General features: G+C 48.9%; 2 long non-coding RNA genes across 3 annotated transcripts; both read right to left on the bottom strand.

Moving 5' to 3' along the window:
* Window positions 1–5,086: 5,086 nt before the first annotated feature.
* LOC140680511 (uncharacterized) lies at window positions 5,087–6,376 on the bottom strand. Its single transcript, XR_012051874.1, has 6 exons — window positions 5,705–6,376; window positions 5,585–5,626; window positions 5,447–5,491; window positions 5,301–5,344; window positions 5,184–5,219; window positions 5,087–5,102 (listed from the first exon to the last, which is right to left on the bottom strand). It is a non-coding gene; the product is annotated as an uncharacterized lncRNA (long non-coding RNA).
* Window positions 6,377–8,132: 1,756 nt separating this feature from the next.
* LOC140680510 (uncharacterized) lies at window positions 8,133–10,175 on the bottom strand. Of its 2 annotated transcripts, XR_012051873.1 has the most exons (4): window positions 9,527–10,175; window positions 9,404–9,445; window positions 9,149–9,316; window positions 8,133–9,065 (listed from the first exon to the last, which is right to left on the bottom strand). It is a non-coding gene; the product is annotated as an uncharacterized lncRNA (long non-coding RNA). The 2 variants fall into 2 exon arrangements; XR_012051872.1 differs by having other exon boundaries at window positions 8,133–9,316.
* Between the last annotated feature and the right edge of the window lie 298 nt (window positions 10,176–10,473).

Below are 10,473 nucleotides of genomic sequence, written 5' to 3'. Positions count from 1 at the left end.
CCTAACCCTAAGGCCCTAACCCTAACCCCTAACCCCTAACCCTAACCCTAACCCCTAACCCTAACCCCTAACCCCTAACCCCTAACCCCTAACCCCAAGGCCCTAACCCTAAGGCCCTAACCCTAAGGCCCTAACCCTAACCCCTAACCCCAACCCTGGGGAGGGGCCGAGGGGAGGGGGAGTGGCCGGGGGCGGGGTCTGGGGAGGGGGAGTGGCTGGGTGCGGGGTCTGGGGAGGGGGAGGGGCTGGGGGCGGGGTTAGGGTTGGGGGAGGGGCTAGGGGCGGGGTTTAGGGTTGGGGAGGGGCTGGGGGAGGGGTTTGGGTTAGGGGTGGGGTTGTGGGAGGGATTAGGGGGTGGGGACTGGGTTAGGGGAGGGGTCAGGTGAGGGGGTGGGGTTAGGGTTGGGGGAGGGGTTAGGCGAGGGGTCAGGTGAGGGGGTGGGGTGTGGGGAGGTGTCAGGGTGATGTGAGGGGGTGGGACTACCTAGTAGACCCCTCCCCTAGATGCCCTATATGTGTATATATATAAAAAGAAGAAAAAAATATATGTCTGGTGCAGCAGTAGAAAATTTGATGCTCCCAGGGAGTAAATAGTTTTCTTCTTAAAGTTTTTTTTTTTTTTTAATTTACTCCCTGGGAGCATGGATTTTCTACTGCTGCTTTTCTATTCTAAAAGTAGAAAGGAAGAGAAAAAGAGGAAGAGAGAAAGAGAGAGGGAGGAGGAGAGAGTGAGAAGAAGAAGAGGAGACAAGAAGAAGAGGAGAGAGGGAGAAGATGAAGAAGAGAAGAGAGGGAGAAGATGAAGAAGAGGAGAGAGGGAGAAGAACAAGAAGAGGAGAGAGGGAGAAGATGAAGAAGAGGAGAGAGGGAGAAGATGAAGAAGAGGAGAGAGGGAGAAGAACAAGAAGAGGAGAGAGGGAGAAGAACAAGAAGAGGAGAGAGGGAGAAGAACAAGAAGAGGAGAGAGGGAGAAGAACAAGAACAAGTGGAGACAAGGAGAAAAAGAAGCAAAAGAAGAGAGTAAGTAGAAGAAAAAGTGAGAAGAAGAAAAAGAGGAGAGTGTGAGAAGAACAGGAGAGAGTGGGAAGAAAGAGAGAAATAACAGGAAGAAGAGTAAAAAGAAGAAAACACAGCAAGAAAAAGAAGACTTAGAGAGAAAGAGAAACCAAAAAAGTTAGATTGGAAAGACAAAGGAGGAGAAAGGGAGAAGGAAAGGGGAGTAAGGAGAAAAACAGAGTGAAAGACAAAGAGAAAAGGAAACACTTGAAGTGAAAGAGAAAAGGAAATGGAGAGACATGACAAAGAAGAAATAGAGGTAAAAGCCTACAGGAAAAAAGAAATAGAGAGACAGGATTAAAGATAGGGTTCAAGAGAGAAATATAGAAAGACACTTAAAAAGACAAAATAGTTAAAGTTGGACAAAACAGGAAGAAGGGTTAAAGTTAGAAACAAGGGAAATGATAGCAAGGGTTACAAAGACAAAGGCTGACAAACTTAAAGAAGAAAAAAAAGAAGAAAACACAGTGAAAGCTATATTCACAGAGACAGATAAATGGACATGAGGAAATACACATAGAAGAATGGGAGAAAAAGACAAGGTTAGAGGGAAATAGGATTAGAGAAATGCAGAGATGGTGTTAGAAACAGGAACAAAGGAAAACAGAGCCAGAGACAAAGAGAAACAGTTAGATGTGGAAGTACAAAGTGAAGAATAGACTGAAGAGGAAAGTAAGAGGCAAAGGGAGAAATAGGGTGAAAATGATATGACACAACCACACCAAAGAAAGACAGGAGACAAATGGAGGGCGGGGCAGAGGGGTAAGGGGTATCATTATTGGGGCTGATTCATCTTTATTAATTTAATTTTTAATTTCAATTACAGGGAAACAATGTATACAAATGTTCGTACAGACACAAATACAACTAAAAAATACATCATAACAAAGCACAAAAGTACAAGTCTAATTTACATACAGCAGAATACATCAAAAGACAAGAACAACTTCAAATACAGAACAATACAATGTACTACAAGCCAAATACATAATGACACAATATAACCGTGTCTCTGCTGCGGAAAAGTCCATTACGCTTTTACTGTTACACGCACCCGGAACGAAAACAGCTCGCAACACTCATGCAACTTGCACGCCCCATTCAGGTTACACACAAACTCACCTTCACACTCACACGAACTGCTTTGTGATACCCGAGTCATCGTCCCTCCTCGGGAACATGGTTCCCAGGAGACTCCCAAAAAATCCTCCTGCCTGACGAAAACCCCGGTCCCGGGACGGTCCACGCCGTAACTTTGGCGATGAATGTCGCCTCGCTGACCGGCCGGGACCGAGGAAAAAAAAACCCAGCCGGGGGGAAAAAAAAAAAACCCCCCGGCTGGGGATTTTTTATTCTAAATTTAAAAATGAGTTGAAAAACCTGAAAGGCAAAGGCCATACACACAAGGTTAGAACCACTCAACACACAAACACACACACAGCCCTCCTTCAGCTTACACACAAACCCACCCTCGCTCTCATCTCAACCGCTCGGCTAAGACCTGGCAGACGACACGCACTCGCGACGCTCCTCGGGAACGTGGTTCCCGGGAGACTCCCAAAAAAATCCTCCTGCCTGACGAAAACCCCGGTCCCGGGACGGTCCGCGCCCTAACTTTGGCGATGAATGTCGCCTCGCTGACCGGCCGGGACCGAGGAAAAAAAAACCCAGCCGGGGGGAAAAAAAAAAAAACCCCCCGGCTGGGGATTTTTTATTCTAAGTTTAAAAATGAGTTGAAAAACCTGAAAGGCAAAGGCCATACACACAAGGTTAGAACCACTCAACACACAAACACACACACAGCCCTCCTTCAGCTTACACACAAACCCACCCTCGCTCTCATCTCAACCGCTCGGCTAAGACCTGGCAGACGACACGCACTCGCGACGCTCCTCGGGAACGTGGTTCCCGGGAGACTCCCAAAAAAATCTTCCTGCCTGACGAAAACCCCGGTCCCGGGACGGTCTGCGCCCTAACTTTGGCGATGAATGTCGCCTCGCTGACCGGCCGGGACCGAGGAAAAAAAAACCCAGCCGGGGGGAAAAAAAAAAAAACCCCCCCGGCTGGGGATTTTTTATTCTAAGTTTAAAAATGAGTTGAAAAACCTGAAAGGCAAAGGCCATACACACAAGGTTAGAACCACTCAACACACACACACAGACACGCCTGCAGATGCAAGCTCACGCAAACTCTCACAGACAGACACAGACAATCACACTCTCTTCTACTGACACGGTGAATGCCACCCTTACGTGAAACACTACGCCGAAAGATATGCTTCGACGCATCTTATGACCGCGGCTCCTCGATGTCAATTGGTAGATTCCAGGAAATTCTGTAGGGACCCGGGAACCTGCAAGACAATGGAGGCGGTCAATGACTGACTATCTGACAGCCAGGAGCTATACCCACTCTGGGCCCATCAGTGTTGTACCCGAAACCCCACAGAAGACAGATGAACTGCAAAGTTTTACAACTGCTCTACCTAAGCCTGACTGTGTGCCCGAGCAGGGCAGCTCCGATCGTAATTGCACAACAGAGGCGCGCACAACATAAGCCAATGTAGGTACATACAATATGAGTACTCACAACATAAGCCAATAGAGGTACATACAACATAAGCACATACAATATAAGCCGACATAGGCAGGCGCAACATAAGCACATACAATATAAGCCGACATAGGCAGGCGCAACATAAGCACATACAATATAAGCCGACATAGGCAGGCGCAACATAAGCACATAAAATATAAGCCGACATAGGCAGGCGCAACATAAGCACATACAATATAAGCCGACAGAGGGAGGCGCAACATAAGCACATACAATACAAGATGACATAGGCAGGCGCAACATAATCACATATAATATAAGATGACATAGGCAGGCGCAACATAAGCACATACAATACAAGATGACATAGGCAGGCGCAACATAATCACATACAATATAAGATGACATAGGCAGGCGCAACATAAGCACATACAATGTAAGCCGAGATAGGCAGGCGCAACATAATCACATACAATATAAGCCGACATAGGCAGGCGCAACATAAGCACATACAATATAAGCCGACAGAGATATGATATAACTGAGGACTTGACATAAATCTCCAGAAGATTAATTTTTGAACCCTATATCCTTTCAAAAAGCAGAAGCTACAGAACTACTGTGGTCACATGATGAGGATCTAATACATTCCATATAGAAGTCCCAGAGAATGGCTACCAAATGTGACAAGGACGATGGATGAGAACATCTTGTGTACATCTTCTCGTCCCAGAAAGTAAATATGTAAAGATGCCGGAATAAGTGATATCCGGGAAGGTACGTGAGAAAACTATGGCCGATACGGCGCAGAATGAGGCCGCTAAAGCACGGCAATGCGGCAAAGACCTATGACGCAGACGACGTGACACAGACAGAAGTGCAAACTGCCTGGCAGTTTCACCTTATGGACCCGAGATTCCTAGCCCAAGATGAGCCGTGGGCTGATGATGCCAAAGGAAAGAAAGCCCTACGGCACTAGCACATGATGATGAAATGTAACTCCTCTCAAGATGTTAGTGCCAAAGCACTTAAGAGGAAGCCTAAGAAGATCAGTAGGCCTAGAGAAGGAAGCGATGACTATGGGGTGACCGTGGCGCCAGTTCCGGACGTGAAGGCGGGCTCCGCGAGTGAAAAGATCCACGATGACGTCGAGAGTCGAAGAAGGCCGCCGCCGCGAGCCTCGCGAGAACCCGGAGACCGATCGGAACTGCCCTGCCTGGCAAAGACCCTGGTGAGGCTGAGGAAAAACCCTCTCCCTTTGCTTCCGAGGGACCCGTCCCGCTATGGGCCTCTCCTCTAAGCTAAAACCAAATTGTCTCCTGTGATAGTAAAAGTTTTGCCCCTTCTCCCACCTACTGGCCCCAGCACTTAGCTTTTGCGAGACGACCGGATGGAATCCAATGTCAGTCGGATGCGGGCGGCGACACGGTCTCTACGTCCGCTTCGGTGCTGCCGTTTCCAAACTTCAGCTACATGCCTCTTCACAGTACCTAAGATAAAACAGAAAATTGAACTAGTGCCCACCAAAAGAGGAATCCCCGGAACTCTTACACACCGCTGCTCCGGCTCACCTGAAATCTTGACTCCACAGGCTGCCTGGAGGATACCTGCAAAATGAAAAGGTACACGCTTAACATGCTGCTGCATAATGGACACCTATGAGTCACCGTGCCTAAATGCCAACTCACCAGCTCGCCTCTGTTCCTTCACATGCCTAGGGCAGTGACAGCACCTGCAAAAAAACAAAGCTAAAAAACCCACACTGAGATACTGTGAAAACACCATCCCCCTGAACCAAAAAGTACACCCACGCGGACCTGACAATTGCACCCACCTGGCCTCGGATATCTGGACCAGAGGCATCTTGCAAGATGAGTGCCTACAATAAAACAAAGTAACCAAGATTGGATGCTTAGAATTGCACCAGAAATTGAGACAAGAGCCAGAACAACAGCTTCTGTTCACTGCTCACCTGGCACACTGGGCCTTGACTGCTCCTAGCTGCCTGGAATTCCTAAAATTAAAGACAAAGACAAGCGCTGTAACACAGTCACCAGGTAGGCTTCCCCTACCAACACAAACAATGACTGACCTTCTCAGGGAAACCCCCTGAGCACAGCAGGGCACACTGCCACAGAGTTAATCCATCTGCATCTGAAAGAAAGTTGGGAGAAAACTCAAACAGCTGTTTGTTAATAACCTGTTAATAACTTAACAAGTCAAAACATCTAGTCTAAATTAAGGAATACTATCTTGAATGCAACTACATGCCCCACGCAAAACTGCAAATCTCTAGGACTGGTGCAATTACAGCAGGCTGTAAAGCAGGGCAGAGCAGCTCTGGGAGAAATACGTGCAGGCACCCGTGATGCAGGACAGGACGTGACAAACGACAGGACAGGAGAGGGAGAGAGAGGTTTGCACAAGAAGAAGGTCTGCAAAGACCAAGAGACCCAAACAACCAAGAGTGCACCAGACACAAGTGACAGGACACACACCAGAACTGCTCTGCCCTGTGCACCTCAGCACTGAGATCAAAACAGACACTTTCCCTTCAGCTGGCCTAAGGAGACGCTTCTTAGACATCCCCGTATCCAAAACTGACTCAAAAACCCCTCCTGGGGACTCCCAACCTGGCACCTCGCTTCCATCCCCTCTGTGGGTTGTAGCCCTTGACTTATCTTGCGCATATCTGGGGATGCAAATCCCTGTTGGCTGCAGAAGAAGGCCGTCTGCCTGTCTGGTAAGTTCCAACTGTCACCGCTTGGCCTGCCAAGAGAAAGAAAACCAAACATCAGTGCACAGCCTTAAGAGCACATGGGCCAAAACCTGATAATTTTGCTACTCACCATCCTCCTCAGAATGCCCGGGTTCTTGGCCTGCACGCTCCGGGTGTGGTTGGATTCTGATGCCATCATTGCAGGGCACACCTAGGTTAAGGGGAGACAATGCTGAAACTCGAGAGGACTCTCACTCCTCCTCCCTACCTCCCCGACTCACCACAACTCCTTGGCCACTGCTCTGGGCTACCAGGATGGGACCTTGAAGTGCAAAATCAGTAGGCTTCATCACAGGGTCCTGTAATACTTCCAGAGGGCTCATAAGTGCAGCAAACCCAGTCCATCAGCCAGCTGCTGACAGGGGCTTAGCATACTCCCAGTGGATTCCCTAAAGCACAAAAACAAGAATGGATGATTACAGTTGCACCAAAAACTGAAACCTTAGCAAGAACAACTGCTTCTGTCCACTGCTCACCTGGCACACTGGGCCTTGACTGCTGCTATCTGCCTGGACCTCCTAAAAATAAAGGCACAGAACAGGGCTGGAACAGATTCACCATTTATGCTTCCCCTGTAAATGCAAACAATGACTGACCAGCTCATGGGAAGTTCCTCATCCAGGACTGGTGCCCTTTGCCACCGATTTGTACTGTCTGCATCTGAAAGGAAGTTAGGACTAATGTCAAAATGCTGCAGGATAACTTAACAGTACCAAGCATGTTATGTCAATCTCCTAATAAAATCTGGAGCCCAGCTGCAACCTGCATTACTAATTTCAAGTCCCCAGGACTTGTGCTATTACAGGCTACACAGCAGGGCAGAGCAGCTCCGGTACAAATATGTGCAGACACCCGTGACACAGGACAGGACATGACAAACCAGGAGACAGAACAGGGAGGGAGAGCTTTTGATGAGAAGAAAGGACTGAGAGACCCAAAGAACACAGAGTGCACCAGAGACAAGTGACAGGACACACACCAGAACTGCTCTGCCCTGCGCACCTCAGCACTGAGATCAAAACAGACACTTTCCCTTCAGCTGGCCTAAGGAGACGCTTCTTAGACATCCCCGTATCCAAAACTGACTCAAAAACCCCTCCCGGGGAGTCCCAACCTGGCACCTCGCTTCCATCCCCTCTGTGGGTTGTAGCCCTTGACTTATCTTGCGCATATCTGGGGATGCAAATCCCTGTTGGCTACAGAAGAAGGCCGTCTGCCTGTCTGGTAAGTTCCAACTGTCACCGCTTGGCCTGCCAAGAGAAAGAAAACCAAACATCAGTGCACAGCCTTAAGAGCACATGGGCCAAAACCTGATAATTTTGCTACTCACCATCCTCCTCAGAATGCCCGGGTTCTTGGCCTGCACGCTCCGGGTGTGGTTGGATTCTGATGCCATCATTGCAGGGCACACCTAGGTTAAGGGGAGACAATGCTGAAACTCGAGAGGACTCTCACTCCTCCTCCCTACCTCCCCGACTCACCACAACTCCTTGGCCACTGCTCTGGGCTACCAGGATGGGACCTTGAAGTGCAAAATCAGTAGGCTTCATCACAGGGTCCTGTAATACTTCCAGAGGGCTCATAAGTGCAGCAAACCCAGTCCATCAGCCAGCTGCTGACAGGGGCTTAGCATACTCCCAGTGGATTCCCTAAAGCACAAAAACAAGAATGGATGATTACAGTTGCACCAAAAACTGAAACCTTAGCAAGAACAACTGCTTCTGTCCACTGCTCACCTGGCACACTGGGCCTTGACTGCTGCTATCTGCCTGGACCTCCTAAAAATAAAGGCACAGAACAGGGCTGGAACAGATTCACCATTTATGCTTCCCCTGTAAATGCAAACAATGACTGACCAGCTCATGGGAAGTTCCTCATCCAGGACTGGTGCCCTTTGCCACCGATTTGTACTGTCTGCATCTGAAAGGAAGTTAGGACTAATGTCAAAATGCTGCAGGATAACTTAACAGTACCAAACATGTTATGTCAATCTCCTAATAAAATCTGGAGCCCAGCTGCAACCTGCATTACTAATTTCAAGTCCCCAGGACTTGTGCTATTACAGGCTACACAGCAGGGCAGAGCAGCTCCGGTACAAATATGTGCAGACACCCGTGACACAGGACAGGACATGACAAACCAGGAGACAGAACAGGGAGGGAGAGCTTTTGATGAGAAGAAAGGACTGAGAGACCCAAAGAACACAGAGTGCACCAGAGAAAAGTGACAGAACACACACCAGAACTGCTCTGCCCTGTGCATCTCAGCACTGTGATCAAAACAGACACTTTTCCTTTAGCTGGCCTAAGGAGACGCTTCTAGGACATCCTCATCTCCAAAACTAACTCAAAAACCCCTCCCGGGGAGTCCCAACCTGGCACCTCGCTTCCATGCCCTCTGTGGGTTGTAGCCCTTGACTTATCTTGCACATATCTGGGGATCCAAATCTCCATCGGGTGCAGAACGAGGCCTCCTGCCTGTCTGGGAAACTCCAGTTGTCACCAGGCTGTTCTCTCTTGGTCTGCCAAGACAAAGAAAACCAAACATCAGTGCACAACCGTAACAGCACAATGGCCAAAACCTGACAATTCTGCTACTCACCATTCTCCTCAGAATGGTCGGGCCACACACCGCAGGCGTGCTTGGAGGCCGACAGCATCATCTCAGGGTACACCTAGATTAAGTGGAGAAAGGGTGACATGGCATTGCTGAAACTTGAGTGGACTCTCACTCCTCCTCCCTACCTCCCTGACTCACCACAACTCCTTGGCCACTGTTCTGGGTTACCACGATGGGACCTTGAAATGTAAAATCAGTAGGCTTCATCACAGGGTCCTGTAATACTTCCAGAGGACTCACAAGCACAACAAACCCAGTCCATCAGCCAGCTGGTGACAGGGGATATGCAAACTCCCAGTGGATTCCCTAAAGCACAAAAACAAGAATGGATGCTTACAGTTGCACCAAAAACTGAAACCTGAGCAAGAACAACTGCTTCTCTCCACTGCTCACCTGGCACACTGGGCCTTCACTGCTGCTATCTGCCTGGACCTCCTAAAAATAAAGGCAAAGAACACCACTGTAACAGAGTCACCACTTAGGCTGCTTCCCCTGTAAATGCAAACAATGACTGACCAGCTCATGGGAAGTTCCTCATCCAGGACTGGTGCCCTTTGCCACCAATTTGTACTGTCTGCATCTGAAATGAAGTTAGGACTAATGTCAAAATGCTGCAGGACAACTTAACAGTACCAAACATGTTATGTCAATCTCCTAATAAAATCTGGAGCCCAGCTGCAACCTGCATTACTAATTTCAAGTCCCCAGGACTTGTGCTATTACAGGCTACACAGCAGGGCAGAGCAGCTCCGGTACAAATATGTGCAGACACCCGTGACACAGGACAGGACATGACAAACCAGGAGACAGAACAGGGAGGGAGAGCTTTTGATGAGAAGAAAGGACTGAGAGACCCAAAGAACACAGAGTGCACCAGAGACAAGTGACAGGACACACACCAGAACTGCTCTGCCCTGCGCACCTCAGCACTGAGATCAAAACAGACACTTTCCCTTCAGCTGGCCTAAGGAGACGCTTCTTAGACATCCCCGTATCCAAAACTGACTCAAAAACCCCTCCCGGGGAGTCCCAACCTGGCACCTCGCTTCCATCCCCTCTGTGGGTTGTAGCCCTTGACTTATCTTGCGCATATCTGGGGATGCAAATCCCTGTTGGCTGCAGAAGAAGGCCGTCTGCCTGTCTGGTAAGTTCCAACTGTCACCTCTTGGCCTGCCAAGAGAAAGAAAACCAAACATCAGTGCACAGCCTTAAGAGCACATGGGCCAAAACCTGATAATTTTGCTACTCACCATCCTCCTCAGAATGCCCGGGTTCTTGGCCTGCACGCTCCGGGTGTGGTTGGATTCTGATGCCATCATTGCAGGGCACACCTAGGTTAAGGGGAGACAATGCTGAAACTCGAGAGGACTCTCACTCCTCCTCCCTACCTCCCCGACTCACCACAACTCCTTGGCCACTGCTCTGGGCTACCAGGATGGGACCTTGAAGTGCAAAATCAGAAG

Source organism: Taeniopygia guttata, chromosome 24, assembly GCF_048771995.1.
Source record: "Taeniopygia guttata chromosome 24, bTaeGut7.mat, whole genome shotgun sequence".
In the NCBI taxonomy this organism is placed as follows: Eukaryota; Metazoa; Chordata; class Aves; order Passeriformes; family Estrildidae; genus Taeniopygia; species Taeniopygia guttata.
Note: the sequence above shows the minus strand (reverse complement) of the source record. Positions and strands in the feature narration are given on the sequence as shown.